The sequence below is a fragment of the Phocoena phocoena genome, chromosome 10, assembly GCF_963924675.1.
Source record: "Phocoena phocoena chromosome 10, mPhoPho1.1, whole genome shotgun sequence".
NCBI lineage: Eukaryota > Metazoa > Chordata > Mammalia > Artiodactyla > Phocoenidae > Phocoena > Phocoena phocoena.
In genome coordinates this window covers 63774452-63793658 of record NC_089228.1, presented here as the reverse complement: position 1 = coordinate 63793658, position 19207 = coordinate 63774452, and the positions used below count along the sequence as shown (strand labels likewise).

Genomic DNA, 19207 nt, shown 5'->3' with positions numbered 1-19207 from the left:
CAGGCCTGCTTTTCCCCCACTCCACCCCCATCACCGTAGGACAGCCACCTCACGCGGCCCTGAGGGGCTCAGCGACTTTCTCCTCATTCCCCTAGTGACACCTAACAGTCCATTTTTTAAGTAGTCAGGTCCAGACAACTTGATAAGCATTTTTGTCCTAACAACCTGGCAGCTGTTCGAAAAAGTAATAGTATACATTGAAAGACTGAATATTTGTATTTCCTTCTTAAACATCCCCAGATCTGTGCTCTGGGAGGTGGGTTACCCGATGGGCACCTGCCCAGCTTCTCAAAATACCACGGCATTTCCTTTTCAACGTCCTGGGCATTTGTCACCGCTTTGCAAAGATGCACTGTCCTCGACAGGCGTGCAGAGGTCCCGTGAGTTTGCCTCAGTGAGCAGTAGCTTGCTGCCGTCGGAATTGCTGAGTGCACTGTTTGGGTGCTTGGGAGTCTGCAGCATCAGCTGTTGGTGATGAGCAGCAGCCAGCATCGCCCAGGTGGTGCATGTCCTACAGGGCGCGGCTACGTGCCAGGTAACCGTCAGTGCAGTTACCTCGATAAAGCGAGTCTCTCAGGTAGTAGAATCTTTATAATACTTGTGGCAAGATGAGAAATGATCAGGAAAATCTTTTGAACCACAGAGAGTTATACGGGCTACTTCGTGCAAAAGCACACATTTTTCTTTCACTAGAATAGAAGTGTCTCAAATTTGCTGACTCTTTTCTGTGATGGCCCGTGAGTACATTACTTGGTCCTTCAAAGGAAAGGTGATACCTAACAAAGAGCGGGAAACAAACTCACCTTCAATGGGTGTTTTAAAACCCCTTTGTTAACAATAGAAAAATACACCTTCTGATTAGTCTTTGTGAGCAAGTGTTTGATGTTGGGGAAGATGGGAATTTATCAGCTGAATTTCAGCAAAGACCTTTCCATAATCAGAAGAAATTTGAAAAAATTGGTCCTAGGGTGATTTAATAAGTGCAGCTGATGACGCAGTTCTTGGATCAGTGTAACTTTGCGAGGTGTCTTTTTCACCTGTTACAGCCATTAAACAAGTATCAAAACAAATCATTTAGAATCAGTTTTGTTCCCAAATGTAAAACAAAAGATTTACTACATAATACAGTATTTTCAGTCTCATTGCTTTCACTAATGAGAGCCAGAAAGATTTTTGTATCTTTAGTAAAATATTTAAAAATATTTTTTCTTTTGTTTTATCTTCTACTTAAAGTTTTTTGGTTTTATATATTTTATAATGTGTACAATATAATGGCACATAGTGCGTCTATATATATATTTTTAAATAAATAGAAGGATTATGAAGGTTTACTCTTAAATGTGTGGGGACCACCACTCTAGAGCAGACTGTTTGGGAGTCCCTTAAGCCAGAGACCAGTGGTTCTCAAACTCTGCCTTGTTGGGCCCCTAGGTGTTCCTGGGAGGCGTCTGCCGGGAGTTGTGGAGAGTGTGGACAAGTGCCCTGGTTCGTGGTCTCTGCTGGTCCCTGTTTGCACCAGCACAGCTCTGCTATTAGCTTTAAAGTTTTTTTTTGTATCGGTGTTACATATAATATTTTCATTTAAAAAGTCTGCTGTATATGTGTTTCACTTGAAGTTTGGAGACCCCTGTTTCAGATGCTTGGTGGTGCTTGTTTATTGTAGCAGCATGCATTGGGGAGTTTTCACTGGGTTATAGATCCCGCTGAGCTCTGCTCAAACCAAGCAGAGAGCTTCAAAGCCTTTTATGAAAGTGAACTTCAAAATTCTTTACCTGCCTCCTCTCTTTACAAACTGGCTGAGGTTTTTCCCCACCTAATGGTTGAAATTCTGCCTCTTTCATGAAACCTTCTCCAGTGATTGGAAGAGGTGAAATAGATCCCAGACTCAGATTCCCTGACCGCCCCTCCCCTCCCCCCACATCGCGCACACAATCAGCCCTTGAGTGCTTTGCGCACAGAAGGCTAGTTCAGTGTTTGATTGTGTGTGTGTGTGTGTGTGTGTGTGTGTGTCTGTTAGCGTGTGCACCCAGGCCACCTTGTCTCCTGTAGCCATGGGGCTCTGGGTCTGAGACCCTCTTTGTGTCTCTACTGACCCTGCCATGGCTCTGACACACTGAACAAGTTCGTGGGACGAGGTGCACAGTGTTACCTCCTGCATGCTGCTGGTTTCCAAGCTGACATCGTAGATGATCCAGTTAGGTTCCAGATGCTTTGTGTTGGGACCTCGTTAACCTGTTCCTCCACGGTCACTTTTTGGGCTAAATGCTACATAGGTTCTATAAAAGATTGACATAAAGAAACAACTATGAAAAGAATCTGCTTCCATTGCCCTGAAATCTTCTACTGAAGAATAATTATTATCCATTAATATTGCTTAATTTCCCCCATATAAGGAGCCACTAGGGAGAGATTTTTAAAATATTTATTTTTAGGGGGAAAAATGCCTCACCGGGAGAACTGTAAGCGTCTTCCTTTTAATAACAGTTCTGACATTTATCACATTTCCCTTTCTGCTTTTGTTGCCAGAAAGCTCAGAGCTGGTTCCCACGATCAGCGAGAGCAGCTGTGTTAGTTTCCATGGGATGAAAGGACCTGTAGGCCTGGGAGCAGAGGTGCTGTGTGGCATGCACAGTGGGTGGGGGGAGGCGGGGCGGTGCTCTGATGGGCACACCTGTCCTGTTACAGCACCCTACTCACAGGTTAGCATGAACCATCCCTAGTTTCATTAGCTTTGTCTGTAAAATGGGGGTAAGTAATCTGCCCGTGTGTGTGTGTATGTGTGTGTGTGTGTGTGTGTGTGTGTGTGTGTGTGTGTCGCTGGTGGGTGGTAGAGCGGGGGTTTGAACTTGGTTTCTCCCTGGAAAAAGCTGCATTTCCTTTGCTGCAGGTGCCCCACTGAGCACACTAGTTTCCTCCTCCTTTGCCCGGCCCTCATTTTCTCATTCATGAAACTTTTTACATATTTGCACTTTTTAAAGACCTCTTTAAATCCCTCTTAGAAAAAGTTGGGGTAAAGTTAAGTAAAGGACTTTATCATCGAAGGTGACACTTAGCACAGAAGGGCAGCGGTGGAGAAGGAGGGAGACCTTCATAGGACCTTCGAGAGTAGAGTTCCAAGTCCGGGATGGGCTTTAAGAAAACTGTCCGAATAGAACGGATTTTTCAGATAGGCCCTTGAAAACAGTGCCAAGTGACAATGACTTTTTACTATCGCTAAACACACCTGGAAGATTCTACCGGTCAAGCCCGAAAGGATAATTTTGCTTTAAAGAGTTTTCAAACGTTGGTACGAAGTGTGAATGAATTTTTCTCTCAAAAGAGCTTGTTGATAGTGAAAATAGTTTTCTTGAGACCAGTTGTATCAATTTCTACTCAAGTAAATCACAAACTGCATTTTTTTGCTTATCAAAAGTGAGGTAGCCTGCAGACAGACATGATATTGTATATAGAGAATCCTAAGGAATCCACAGGAAACTATTAGAGCTAATAAATGAATTCAGCAAGGTTATAGGATACAAGATGAATGTACAAAAATCAGTTGTATTTCTATGTAATAGCACTGAACAATCCAGGATGAAATTAAGAAAACAATTCCACTTATAAAGCACCAAAATGAATGGAATACTTAGGAATAAATTTAACAGAAGAAATGTAAGACATGTGCACTGCAAACTACAAAACATTGTTCAAAGAAGTTAAAAATGACCTAAATAAATGGGAAGACATCCTGTGTTTATGGATTAGAAGACTTAATATTGTTAAGATAACAGTACTCCCCAAATTAATCTACAGATCAACTCAATCCCCATCAAAATCCTAGCTGGCTTTTCTGTAGGAATTGATGAGTTGATCCTAAAATTCATATGGAAATACGACAGACTCAGGGTAGCCAAAGCAGCCTTAAAGAAGAAGAGCAAAGTTGGAGGAGTCATGCTTCCAGATTTCAAAACTTAACTGCAAAGCTACAGCAATCAAGACTATGTGGTACTGGCATAAGAACAGACATACAGATCAATGGAATAGAATTGGAAATTCAGAAATAAACCCTTACATTTATGGTTAACCAATTTTGACAAGAGTGCCAAAACAATTCAATGAGGACAAATAGTTTTTGTGTGTGTGTGTGTGTGTGTGTGTGGTACGCAGGCCTCTCACTGTTGTGGCTTCACCCGTCGCAGAGCACAGGCTCTGGACGCGCAGGCTCAGCGGCCATGGCTTACGGGCCCAGCCACTCCGAGGCATGTGGGATCTTCCTGGGCCGGGGCACGAACCCGTGTCCCCTGCATCGGCAGGTGGACTCTCAACCACTTGCGCCACCAGGGAAGCCTGAGGACAAATAGTCTTTTCAACACATGCTGTTGGGACAACTAAATATCCATCAGCATGCAAAAGAATGAAGTCACACCCCTACCTCACACCACATACAAAAATTAACTCTAAATAGAGCAGAGACCTAAATGTAAGAGTTAAATCTTTGATAGGAAAACATAGGGGTAAATCTTTGTGACATTGGATTAGTCATTGGCTTCTTAGATTATGAAATGAAAAGTCTGAACAACAAAAGAAAACATGGGTAAATTGGATTTCATCAAAATCAAAGGCTTTCTTGCATCAAAGGATACTATCAACAAAGTGAAAAGACAACTTACAAGTGGGAGAAAATATTTGCAAATCATATATCTAGAATACATAAAGAACTCTTACCACTCAACACTAAAAAGACAAATAACCCAGTTAAAAAGAGGCAAAGAATTTGAATAATTTGTCCAAAGAAGATATACAGATGGCCAATAAGCACATGCAAAGATGCTCAACGTCATTAGTCATCAGATAGATGCAAATCAAAACCACAATGATACACCACTTCACACCCATTAGATGACTGTCATCAAAAAGATGAATGAATGTTGGTGGAAAAATTGAAACCCTCATACATTATTGGTGGGAATTTTAAATGATGCAGCTTAGGGAATGTAAATTGGTGGAGCCACTATGGAAAACAGTATGGAGGCTCCTTAAAAAACTAAAAAAAGGTTTACTGTATGATCCAGCAGTCCCACTCCTGGGTATGAATCTGGAGAAAACTCTTCATTCGAAAAGATACATGCACCCCAGTGTTCATAGCAGCACTATTTAATACAATAGCCAAGACATGGAAGTAACCTAAATGTCCATTGACAGATAAATGGATAAAGAAGATGGGGTATATATATACAATGGGATATTACTCAGCCATAAAAAAGAATGAAATAATGCCATTTATAGCAACATGGATGGACCTAGAGATTATCATACTAAGTGAAGTAAGCTAGACAGAGAAAGACAAATATATGATATCACTTATATGTGGAATCTAAAAAATAATACGGATGAACTTATTTAGAAAACAGAAACACTCTTGCAGGCATAGAAAACAAACTTATGGTTACCAAAGGGGAAAGGTGGTGAGGGGTAAATTAGGGGATTGGGATTAAAAGACACACACTACTATATATAAAATAGATAAACAACAAGGACCTACTGTATAGCCCAGGGAACTATATTCAATATCTTGTAATAACTTATAATAGAAAAGAATCTGAAAAAGTATATATATATATAACTGAATCATTTTGCTGTACACCTGAAACTAACACAATATTATAAATCAACTATACTTCAGTAAAAAAGATGCAGCTCCTCATCTGAGGGAGCAGGTCCTTCCTCAAAAAGTTCAACATAGTTACTATATGACCCAGCAGTTCCACTCCTTGTTATGTTTACCCAAGATAATTGAAAACATATGAAACGTATGTTTTCATATGGGGAAAACATATGTCCCCAACGCAGTGGACACCGGTTCGAGCCCTGGTCCGGGAAGATCCCACATGCCGCAGAGCAACTAAGCCCGTGTGCCACAACTACTGAGCCTGTGTGCCACAACTACTGGAGCCCATGTGCCACAACTACTGAAACCCGCACACCTAGAGCCCGCGCTCCACAACAAGAGAAGCTACTGCATTGAGAAGCCCGCACACCGCAACAAAGAGTAGACCCCACTCGACGCAACTAAAGAAAGCCCGAGTGCAGCAACAAAGACCCAGTGCAGCCAAAAGTAAATAAATTAATTTATATTAAAAAAAAAGAAAACATATGTCTATAAAAAATGTGTGCGTAGATGTTCATAGCAGCATCATTCATAATAGCCAAAAGGCAGAAACAACTCAAATTTTCATCAGTGATGAACTGATAAACAAAATGTTCTTATGTCTATGTAATGAAATATTATTCAGCCATAAAAAGTAGTGAGGGGGCTCCCCTGGTGGCGCAGTGGTTGAGAGTCTGCCTGCCAATGAGGGGAACACGGGTTCGTGCCCTGGTCCGGGAAGATCCCACATGCCGCCGAGTGGCTGGGCCCGTGAGCCATGGCCACTGGGCCTGCATGTCCAGAGCCTGTGCTCCGCAGCAGGAGAGGCCACAGCAGTGAGAGGCCTGCATACCGAAAAAAAAAAAGTAGTGAGGTACTGACACATGCTACAATGTGGATAAACCTAGAAAACATGTTAAGTAAGGAAGTCAGACAGAAAAGGCCACATGTTGTACGATTCCATTTATATGAAATGTCCAGTATAGGTAAATCCGTAGAGACAGAAATTAAATTAGTGGTTGCCAGGGGCAGGGGTCGGGTGGGCCAGGGTGAGGGGAACAGGGTGCGGATAAGGAATGGCTTCTGATGGGTCTGAAGTTTCTTTTTGGATGATGGAAATTTTCTGGAATTAGGTAGCGGTGATGTTTGTACAGCCTTATGAATATACTGAAAACCACTGAATAGTACACATTGTAAAGGTGGATATTGTAGTATGTGAAATGTATCTCAATGAAAAAAATAAAAAGAATGGACGTTAGGCAAACTTGAGCCTGGTGCTGCCGAGGGATGATGCTATACCTGGGAAATGGACCTAGGTTTATTCTTACAGGCACTCCTCCCTGAGGTAGGCTTACAGGCAATGTGCTGAAGTCGTTTTGTCTCAGTTACTGGCACCTGTTGATCAGCAGGTCTGCACAGCCAGAGCCTCCAAAAGGTCCAGGTGTTGTGGAGGGGTGGGGGCGGGGTAGGGAGGATATAGAAGCACCATCGGGAACTTGTGGAGGATTTTGAGAATCTGGGGAGGCTCTGCCTCCATCGGGAGCTGCTGTGTCTTGACTTTGTGTATCTGGCTCCATGAGATTCCATATCCTTTGCCATTAAAGAAACTGGTGCCATCAGGAAAAACCAAAAAAAGTTAAGTTAGCCTCAATATGTCTAGACATCTCTACTCTGTTTAATTAAATTTTCTCCTGGAAAAAGAGCATTCTTTAAGAAGAAGAAATATAAGCAATGGACTGGCATGGTGCCCGAAACCCAGTGGTCAGTCACTAAATGGTTATTATCAATAAAGATTTGATTGTCACCATATGCTAATAGAAGTGGAAGAAGCAGATAAGCCCTGGGTTCTCTGGCAGATTGAAGTCAAGTGTGTGGTGGTGATTTTGTGTCTGCTGCCCTTGGGAATGATGACCTGTTAGTACGTGCTGCCTGAGAGGAACCAATCTTTTTGAAAACTGTTACTGTATTTAATGGTCTTGTTTTTTTTTTTTTTTTTTTTGAGGCCCAGAAATTTCTGTAAAATATTTGTTGTTCCAAAGACAAAATGAACAATCTTTAGAAAAATTTCTAGAGCAAAGCCACCGTAAGGAAGTTTGTAACTAGAGATTTCTTAAATACGAATCTGGTATTAAAAAAGCAGAAACACTATGAATGTGTGTTTCTCCCCCATTCCAGTCAAATGTTATTGCCGTAAATGTTTACAGATTTTATATTTTAATGGTTTAATACTGTACTGCCATTTGTTTACTCGGGGCACCTTAATTTATTTTATTCTTTACTTTCTTAATGATGTTGGCCACCGAAATGGAAAAAAAAATCCAAGTGGTTTAGAAAGGAATTTTTGAAATATAGTGGAGAACAGATGTAAATTTTTTTAAAGTAACCCCTCATCCAGTCCCTGAAATAGAATCCTAAAAATATAGTTGGCCTACATTCTGGCTTACAGAAGAGTATAACTCTTGTGCCTGCTCTCAGGGACCGTGTAGAACATTAAGATCAGTGTTCTGGAAAGAAAGCCTTCTGTGCACACTCTTTTCTGCAGGAGCTTGTTAGGTGTTTGTCTTTATTTTCTTTTTTTAAGCCCCATTTGGTGGTAAAAACGGTGGGAGTGAAGGGAGGATAGAAGATAGTGGTTTCTGTAGGAGGAGGATGAGGTCACTGATGATGACCTCATGGTCGTCATAGTGGTATCACATAGATACCACTGATGGTATCACATAGAAATTTAATTTGCCAGAAATTAAAATTGAAGGGTAAAATATCTGTTACTAGGGGAGTGGTTAAAAAAATTAAGGTCTGTATAAATAGAGAGATACTATGCAATTAAAAAAATACTGGGGTGTACAGGTAAGAAAGGAGACAAATATCTGCTCTGTATAGGATGCTACCTTTTGTGTGAAAAAAAGGAGTTAAGCCCATATATTCATACCTGTTTGTCTCTGCATAAAAGGCAACTCTGGGTGAACACATAAATATCTAACAAAAAGGGTTATTTCTAGTGAGAGGGTCTAGGTGGTAGGAAACCAGATAGGTGAAAGACAGAAGTAGGGGGAAACTTATTACTGAATACTTTATTTTACATACATGTAGGTTCATGTATTACCTATTCACAAAGTTGACTTCACAAACTCAAGGGTTAAGATGGTGATTAAAAACGCAGATTCCCTGGTGAATCTTGGCTCTGCCCCTTCCCAGTTGTGGAAGACCTTGTTCAGGTCCCCTCTCTGTGCCTCCATTTTCTCATCCATAAAAGTTAATCCTTGGAAAGCGCTTGCACCAGTATCTGTTGTATAGTAATCTGCTGATATCATTATTAGAAGTCGGAGGATTAAAGACCAGTCATTCTCAATTTGCATCTCAGTGTCTAATCTTTGGTCACATATGTAAAAGTATTAGAAGTACCGGATGCTTTCTTTCATCTCTATAATGCCACGTGTTGACTAAAGCAGCTGATAAATGCATGTGGAGTTTCTCTTGGCCTGTGGTTAAGAGCCTGGCCTCCGAAGTAGACAGAATTGCATTCAGGTCCCCCAAATGCATCACTTCTCAGCAGCGTGTCCTTTACTCGGTACTGCTGAAAGATATGCAGAGATGCTGGAGTGGAATTGACCAGGTTGCCTTGATGGGGACGGCTCCATCCTGAAATCTTTTTTTTCTAACATCTTTATTGGAGTATAATTGCTTTACAATGGTGTGTTACTTTCTGCTATATAAGGAAGTGAATCAGTTATACATATACATATATCCCCATATCTCGTCCCTCTTGCGTCTCCCTCCCTCCTGCCCTCCCTATCCCACCCCTCCAGGAGGTCACAAAGCACTGAGCTCATCTCCCTGTGCTATGTGGCTGCTTCCCACTAGCTATCTGTTTTACATTTGGTAGTGTATATATGTCCATGCCACTCTCTCACTTTGTCCCAGCTTCCCCTTCCCCTTCCCCATATACTCAAGCCCATTCTTTAGTAGTTCTGCGTCTTTATTCCTGTCTTGCCCCTAGGTTCTTCATGATCATTTTTTCCCCTTAGATTCCGTATATATGTGTTAGCATACAGTATTTGTTTTTCTCTTTCTGACTGACTTCACTCTGTATGACAGACTCTAGGTACATCCACCTCACTACAAATAACTCAATTTCGTTTCCTTTTATGGCTGAGTAATATTCCATTGTATATATGTGCCACATCTTCTTTATACATTCATCTATTGATGGACACTTAGATTGCTTCCATGTCCCGGCTATTGTAAACAGAGCTGCAATGAACATTGTGGTACATGACTCTTTTTGAATTATGGTTTTCTCAGGGGTATATGCCCAGTAGTGGGATTGCTGGGTCGTATGGTAGTTCTATTTTTAGTTTACTAAGGAACCTCCATACTGTTCTCCATAGTGGCTGTATCAATTTATATTCCCACCAACAGTGCAAGAGGGTTCCCTTTTCTCCACACCCTCTCCAGCATTTATTGTTTGTAGATTTTTTGATGATGGCCATTCTGACTGGTGTGAGATGATATCTCATTGTAGTTTTGATTTGCATTTCTCTAATGATTAATGACGTTGAACATTCTTTCATGTGTCTGTTGGCAATCTCTTCTTTGGAGAAATGTCTATTTAGGTCTTCAGCCCATTTTTTGGATTGGGTTGTTTGTTTTTTTGATATTGAGCTGCATGAGCTGCTTGTAAATTTTGGAGATTAATCCTTTGTCAGTTGCTTCATTTGCAAATATTTTATCTCATTCTGAGGGTTGTCTTTTCGTCTTGTTTATGGTTTCCTTTGCTGTGCAAAAGCTTTTAAGTTTCATTAGGTCCCACTTGTTTATTTTTGTTTTTATTTCGATTTCTCTAGGAGGTGGGTCAAAAAGGATCTTGCTGGGGCTTCCCTGGTGGCGCAGTGGTTGGGAGTCCGCCTGCCAATGCAGGGGACGTGGGTTCATGCCCCGGTCCGGGAGAATCCCATGTGCCGCGGAGCAGCTGGGCCCGTGAGCCATGGCCGCTGAGCCTGCATGTCCGGAGCTGTGCTCCGCAATGGGAGAGGCCACAGCAGTGAGAGGCCCGCGTACTGTAAAAAAAAAAAAAAAAAAAAAAAGGATCTTGCTGTGATTTATGTCATAGAATGTTCTGCCTATGTTTTCCTCTAAGAGTCTGATAGTGTCTGGCCTTACATTTAGGTCTTTAATCCATTTTGAGTTTATTTTTGTGTATGTTGTTAGGGAGTGTTCTAATTTCATCCTTTTACATGTAGCTGTCCAGTTTTCCCAGCACCACTTATTGAAGAGGCTGTCTTTTCTCCATTGTATATTCTTGCCTCCTTTATCAAAGATAAGGTGACCATATGTGTGTGGGTTTACCTCTGAGCTTTCTATCCTGTTCCATTGATCTATATTTCATTTTCTTTGTGCCAGTACCATACTGTGTTGATTACGGCAGCTTTGTAGTATAGTCTGAAGTCAGGGAGCTTTATTCCTCCAGCTCCGATTTTCCTTCTCCAGATTGCTTTTGCTATTCGGGATCTTTTGTGTTTCCATACAAATTGTGAGATTTTTTTGTCCTAGTTCTGTGAAAAATGCCAGTGGTAGTTTGACAGGGATTGCATTGAATCTGTAGATTGCTTTGGGTAGTAGAGTCATTTTCGCAATGTTGATTCTTTCAATCCAAGAACATGGTATATCTCTCCATCTGTTTGTATCATCTTTAATTTCTTTCATCAGTGTCTTATAATTTTCTGCATACAGGCCTTTTGTCTCCTTAGGTAGGTTTATTCGTAGATATTTTATTCTTTTTGTAGCAGTGGTAAATGGGAGTGTTTTCTTAATTTCACTTTCAGATTTTTCATCATTAATGTATAGGAATGCAAGAGATTTCTGTGCGTTAATTTTGTATCCTGCTACTTTACCAAATTCATTGATTAGCTCTAGTAGTTTCCTGGTATCATCTTTAGGATTCTCTATGTACAGTATCATGTCATCTGCAAACAGGGACAGCTTTACTTCTTCTTTTCCGATTTGAATTCCTTTTATTTCTTTTTCTTCTCTGATTGCTGTGGCTAAAAATTCCAGAACTATGTTGAATAATAGTGGTGAAAGTGGGCACCCTTATGTTGTTCCTGATCTTAGTGGAAATGGTTTCAGCTTTTCACCATTGATAATGATGTTGGCTGTGGGTTTGTCATATATGGCCTTTATTATGTTGAGGTAAGTTCCCTCTATGCCTACATTCTGGAGAGTCTTTTTTATCATAAATGGGTGTTGAATTTTGTCGATAGCTTTTTCTGCATCTGTAGAGATGATCATATGGTTTTTCTCCTTCAGTTTGTTAATATGGTATATCACATTGATTGATATGCATATATTGAAGAATCCTTGCATTCCTGGGATAAACCCCACTTGATCATTGTGTATGATCCTTTTAATGTGCTGTTGGATTCTGTTTGCCAGTATTTTGTTGAGGATTTTTGCATCTATATTCATATATTCATCAGTGTTATTGGCCTGTAGTTTTCTTTCTTTGTGACATCTTTGTCTGGTTTTGGTATCAGGGTGATGGTGGCTTCATAGAATGAGTTTGGGAGTGTTCCTCCCTCTGCTATGTTTTGGAAGAGTTTGAGAAGGATGGGTCTTAGCTCTTCTCTAAATGTTTGATAGAATTTGCCTGTGAAGCCATCTGGTCCTGGGCTTTTGTTTGTTGGAAGATTTTTAATCACAGTTTCAATTTCAGTGCTTGTGATTTGTCTGTTCATATTTTCTGTTTCTTTCTGGTTCAGTCTTGGGAGGTTGTGCATTTCTAAGAATTTGTCCATTTCTTCCAGGTTGTCCATTTTATTGGCGTAGAGTTGCTTGTAGTAATCTCTCATGATCCTTTGTATTTCTGCAGTGTCAGTTGTTACTTCTCCTTTTTCATTTCTAATTCTATTGACTTGAGTCTTCTCCCTTTTTTTCTTGATGAGTCTGGCTAATGGTTTATCAATTTTGTTTATCTTCTCAAAGAACCAGCTTTTAGTTTTATTGATCTTTGCTGTAGTTTCCTTCATTTCTTTTTCATTTATTTCGGATCTGATCTTTATGATTTCTTTCCTTCTGCTGACTTTGGGGTTTTTTTGTTCTACTTTCTGTAATTGCTTTAGGTGTAAGGATAGGTTGTTTATTTGAGATGTGTCCTGTTTCTTAAGGTAGGATTGTATTGCTATAAACTTCCCTCTTAGAACTGCTTTTGCTGCATCCCATAGGTTTTGGGTCGTCGTGTTTTCATTGTCATTTGTTTGTAGGTATTTTTTGATTTCCACTTTGATTTCTTCAGTGATCTCTTGGTTATTAAGTAGTGTATTGTTTAGCCTCCATGTGTTCGTATTTTTTACAGGTTTTTTCCTATTATTGATATCTAGTCTCATAGCATTGTGGTCGGAAAGGATACTTGATACGATTTCAATTTTCTTAAATTTACAAAGGCTTGATGTGTGACCCACATCAAGACCCCATCATGGTCTATCCTGGAGAATGTTCCATGAGCCCTTGAGAAGAAAGTGTATTCTCTTGTTTTTCAATGGAATGTCCAATAAATATCAATTAAGTCCATCTTGTTTAATGTATCATTTAAAGCTTGTGTTTCCTTATTTATTTTCATTTTGGATGATCTGTCCATTGGTGAAAGTGGGGTGTTAAAGTCCCCTACTCTGATTGTGTTACTGTCCATTTCCCCTTTTATGGCTGTTAGTATTTTCCTTATGTATTGAGGTGCTCCTATGTGGGGTGCATAAATATTTACAATTGTTATATCTTCTTCTTGGCTTGATCCCTTGATCATTATGTAGTGTCCTTCTTTGTCTCTTGTAATAGTCTTTGTTTTAAAGTCTATTTTTTCTGATATGAGAATTGCTACTCCAGCTTTCTTTTGATTTCCATTTGTATGGAATATCTTTTTCCATCCCCTCACTTTCAGTCTGTATGTGTCCCTTGGTCTGAAGTGGGTCTCTTGTAGACAGCATATATACCGGTCTTTTTTTTTTCTTTTGCGATACGCGGGCCTCTCACTGTTGTGGCCTCTCCTGTCGCGGAGCACAGGCTCCGGACACACAGGCTCAGCGGCCATGGCTCATGGACCCACCCAGCCACTCCGCGGCACGTGGGATATTCCCGGACCAGGGCACGAACTCGTGTCCCCTGCATCGACAGGCTGACTCTCAACCACTGTGCCACCAGGGAAGCCCCCAGTCTTTTTTTTGTATCCATTCAGCCTATGTCTTTTGGTTGGAGCATTTAATCCATTTACATTTAAGGTAATTGTCGATATGTATGTTCCTATTACCATTTTCTTAATTGTTTTGGGTTTGTTATTGTAGGTCTTTTCCTTCTCTTGTGTTTCCTGCCTAGAGAAGTTCCTTGAACATTTGTTGTAAAGCTGGTGTGGTAGTGCTGAGTTGTCTTAGCTCTTGCTTGTCTGTAAAGGTTTTAATTTCTCTGTCAAATCTGAATGAGACCCTGCTGGGTAGAGTAATCTTGGTTGTAGGTTTTTCCCCTTCATCACTTTAAATATGTCCTGCCAGTCCCTTCTGGCTTGGAGAATGTCTGCTGAAAGATCAGCTGTTAACTTTATGGGGATTCCCTTGTATGTTATTTTTCCCTTGCTGCTTTTAGTATTTGGTCTTTGTATTTAATTTTTGATAGTTTGATTAATATGTGTCTTGATGAATATGTGTTTCTCCTTGGATTTATCCTGTATGGGACTCTCTGTGCTTCCTGGACTTGATTAACTATTTCCTTTCCCGTATTAGGGAAGTTTGCAACTATAATCTCTTCAAGTATTTTCTCAGTTCCTTTCTTTTTCTGTTCTTCTTCTGGGACACCTATAATTCGAATATTGGTGTGTTTAATGTTGTCTCAGAGGTCTCTGAGACTGTCCTCAATTCTTTTCATTTTTCTTTTCTTTGTTCGGCTCTGCAGTAGTCATTTCCACTATTTTATCTTCCAGGTCACTTATCTGTTATTCTGCCTCAGTTATTCTGCTATTGATCCCTTCTAGAGAATTTTTAATTTCATTAATTGTGTTGTTCATCACTGTTTGTTTGCTCTTTAGTTCTTCTAGGTCCTTGTTAAAGTTTCTTGTATTTTCTCCATTCTATTTCCAAGATTTTGGATCCTCTCTCCTATCATTATTCTGAATTCTTTTTCAGGTAGACTGCCTATTTCCTCTTCATTTGTTTGGTCTGGTCGGTTTTTACCTTGCTCCTTCATCTGCTGTGTGTTTCTCTGTCTTCTCATTTTGCTTAACCTACTGTTTTTGGGGTCTCCTTTTCGCCGGCTGCAGGTTCGTAGTTCCCGTTGTTTTTGGTGTCTGCCCCCCGTGGCTAAGGTTGGTTCAGTGGATTGTGTAGGCTTCCTGGTGGAGGGCACTAGTGCCTGTGTTCTGGTGGATGAGGCTGGATCTTGTCTTTCTGGTGGGCAGGTCCACGTCTGGTGGTGTGTTTTGGGGTGTCTGTGGCCTTATTATGATTTTAGGCAGCCTCTCTGCTAATGGGTGGGGTTGTGTTCCTGTCTTGCTAGTTGTTTGGCATAGGGTGTCCAGCACTGGAGCTTGCTGGTCTTTGATTGGAGCTGGGTCTTGGCATTGAGATGGAGATCTCTGGGAGATTTTTGCTGTTTGATATTACGTGGAGCTGGGAGGTCTCTTGTGGGCCAGTGTCCTGAACTTGGCTCTACCACTACAGAGGCTCAGCCCTGACGCCTGGCTGGAGCACCAAGAGCATGGAAGTTGCAGGTATATTGCCTGTCTCAAAAAATATCTTCTGGAAGAAGATCTTCCGGAGAAAGTCTTCTAGTCATGCACTTAAATCACTTTTTTAAATTCCATAAGACATCTTCTTAGTAGAATAGGCCAGTATCCATTTTTTAAGTGCTATGGATTACAATGGGAGTTCCATCTCTATATTCCATACACTATCGGAGGCCTGAGTAGTGGAAGCTGTGGACCTGTGTTCAGGGCCAGCTGAGGTCTCCAGTCTCAGAAGGGAACCGCTGAAAAGGCACAGATGGCACCTGCCACCTTCAGACCAGTCCCAACTTCAGGTTAGGTAGTGGTAAACTCAGTAGCTGTAGCAGGACCTTCTTGGCAGCAGCCAGCTCTTCCTTCACGACCTCCCCAGCGTCTTCCCATCCTGAAGTCTTGATTGAAGATGCCGTGTTTGGAAAAGCCAGGAGAGGAGATCATTTGTCCATTCATTTTAGTCTTAATGTCTCTGGTCTAAACGTGCGTTCAAGCAGACCATGTTTTATGTCAGTTCTTCCTAGAAAGGCCTGGAGAACCACGTTCTGGAGGGGCTGGTAGGATTCTGTGTTTGGTCTGGGACTGTCCAGGGCAAGTTACTGATGAGAACCAAACCCATGGTTTCATTCGAGAATCAGTTAATGATCGAACTGAGAACGAACAGTCCAGCTTACACTCCGAGGTTTGGGGTTACGTGGGAGGTGGGCGTCTGTAGTCAAACCACTGTCTTTGCTTTTTATTCATTGTTGTTCCTCGAGTCACCAATTATGGGTGATGTATCCTTAAAAATTGGCCAGTGCCAGCTCCCCATCTGTAGACCTGTCCTTGGAGGAGGTTTTGGGCAGAGAGGATGACTCCTGTGGTTGATAGCGTCTTATAGCAATCTTTTCAGATACCCTGACTTGGGGCATACATATTTGTGAGGCCCCTGATTGAGCTTGGGTACTGGGCTATCTCAAGGAAGCAAGGTACCAAACTGGCTCTGTTACCTTGAAGGGAATATATATCATGCCCTATTTACTGCAATAGATATGATTGTATTCATTTTAGGGGAATTGAGGTGCTGTGGTGAAGCACTTCAGCCAAGCAAATCCAAGTAGTTGTGAGGGATGGCCCTCGTTCCTCTCAGACTCTTTTTAGATGACCTTTCATCAGTGGGTCCCTTGAGTCTGATTATAATATCCCAGTTTCTTCAGTTTAAATAGTTTAAGATAACGGGGAAGCATCACCCCAGAAAGGCTATTATTTTATACACTTTATTTTAAATTAATTTTTGAGTTTTGAAAGGTTACAAAAATAGGATGTTTTTTGTTGTCATTGTAACTAACACCCATGCATCCACATTTTCCTACTATGCCCAAATGATAGAAACTAAGAGGTTTTATAGTCAGAACCTTCTTACGTAACAGGGTGTTATATTTGGGTGTTAGCACGATAGGTGATATTATTATAAGTTCTGTATATTCACAAGCCTGTTGGTGTTTTTGCAGCATTTTCAACTCAAGAATGATTTGCTTTCAGTAACTGTGGCCTGTGCCTTTTCCCCTTAAGACAAAATTTGGAGATAATTTCAAAATGTGTTATCATATTTTTAAAGTGACATAAATCAACAAAAACCCCAATGTCCTTGGTGTGGTTGAGGAGGTAAGATTTCTGTATTTGCCCCAAATTGACAAGTGTTTTTATTTTATTTTATTTTATTTTTAATATTTATTTATTTATTTATTCGGCTGCACCGGGTCCTAGTTGTGGCACGTGTGATCAGCATGCAGGATCTTCGTTGTGGTGTGCGGGATCTTTAGTTACGGCATGTGAACTCTTAGTTGCGGCATGTGGGATCTAGTTTCCTGACCAGGGATCGAACCCGGGCCCCCTGCATTGGGAGCGTGGAGTCTTAGCCACTGGACCACCAGGGAAGTCCCTGACAGGTGTTTTTAAAATGTAAAGTATAAAGAGAGAGTTCCAGAGAATGGTGTTCCCCAGGGCGAGGGCAGAGTCTTGGCTTTCACCAGATTTGAATTGTGGCTTTGCCGCTGTCTGATGGACCTCACTTTCCTAATGGTGTCATCCCAGTGGTATTGACAATGTGCTGGTTGTTCCTGGTCCAGAGATGACCCAGGTAAGGCGCCTCATCCAGCGTCTCCTGCTCCAGGTGGCGTCCCAGGTGGCGGGCGGGTCCCAGCTCTGTTCTGTTTCAGGCAGGAGGCCTCAGACCTGGGCTGCAGACCTTGGTGCAACACTCAGTAGCAGGGCCTGGGTGACACTGCTTCTTTGCAAAACGCTTTTGATGCTGCCCAGGGAGTAAAGATTTTGAAGCAAAGAAGGACGTTTCCCCTCCTTTCGTTAGTGGATGTCTTTAGCGGGTCAAAAGAGGCATGAAAGTAATGACCATTAAATAGATAAAATGACAATTCTATCAGTGGTTTTGAAAATAGAAATGTGAAAACAGCCAAATGATGATCACCTTCCCCATAAAACTGGCTATAGCGGTTCCAGGAGCATTTAACATTGGAAACAAAGCCCTTTGTTTTTAAGTTTTTACTTTTACAGTGAGTTAACGTCCTGTCTCCCCCTTATCTACAGGTTGCTTTTGGGGGCAGACACTGCACCCTCTCCCTCCCATGTTCTATTTCTTCTACGCAAAGGCTTGGCCCCGAGGCAGTAGAACTGGGTAGCTGCGACTCCCACCTGGGTGCATTTTGGGGAGAGACTAATTGATATTAAATTCACAATTACTTATTAGCAGGGATATTGACTTTTTCTTTAAAAAAAAGTATGTTATAAAGAGTTGTATTTGTTTGCTCTTGCTTTAATTGTGAAAACCATTACTCAGTTTCTAAATTTCTAAAATTAGTTTTAATTCTCTAAAATTAGAGGAGGAGATACCGTATCTGTGCATTTCCTAGAATAGTTCAAATACGCTTTCAAGCCCATGGGCTTTACGTGTGTATATGTATTGTTCCTGAAAATCAAATTTACATTTTCTGATATTATGAAACTGGCTTTGTCAGTGCCCGCGATTCTGGCTTTGATGTTGGAAGGAGTACAGAGGATTAAGGCAGATGAGAGTGTTGGGATGATGTCTGACTCCCCTTGTTCTGTGCGCTCACACGTAAATGCCTTCCAAATCTTGTCGTTACTCTGGTGACATTAGCAAAAGCTGGAGTTCTCTATTTGTTAGAGCTTAGCACAGTGCCTGCTGGAGAAATAGACCAACCGATGATCTACTGAATCAGTACGTCGTGCCAGTGCTGACATACTTGGACGTGCGTGGTGTCTGCTGATTCGGAATTGCCATTGCCACCCAGATCGTCAGCATCTGGGGAGAACATCTGTCTCCTTGCACCGTGTTCCTAGTAGACATGGATTACAGCTGAGAGGCAGGAGAATCTGCTGAAAAGAGTGCCATTCGGGGTTTATTAAGAATAAAAGTGGGCTTCCCTGGTGGCGCAGTGGTTGAGAGTCCGTCCGCCTGCCGATGCAGGGGATGCGGGTTCGTGCCCCGGTCCTGGAGGATCCCACATGCCGTGGAGCGGCTGGGCCCGTGAGCCATGGCCGCTGAGCCTGCGCATCCGAAGCCTGTGCTCCGCAACGGGAGAGGCCACAACAGTGAGAGGCCCGAGTACCGCAAAAAAAAAAAAAACAAGAATAAAAGTAACATTACCACAGCCACTGCTTATTGACCACAGTCTCGCATCGTGGGCACCGCGTAGAGTATGTTATTACTTGAGTCCTCCTGCATCTCAGTGCTCCCTTGCCCTGTAAACTTGTAGTCTTAAGTAAAGCATGTGGACTTTCTGGACCGATATGCCCACTGCTTTCAAACGGGC

The 19207-nt window shown here is 41.6% G+C and overlaps 1 protein-coding gene across 1 annotated transcript in view; it reads left to right on the top strand.

The window, feature by feature from the left end:
- Window positions 1–19207, top strand: part of LRRC1 (leucine rich repeat containing 1) — a 125488-nt gene that overhangs the window by 77877 nt on the left and 28404 nt on the right. The window lies entirely within an intron of this gene.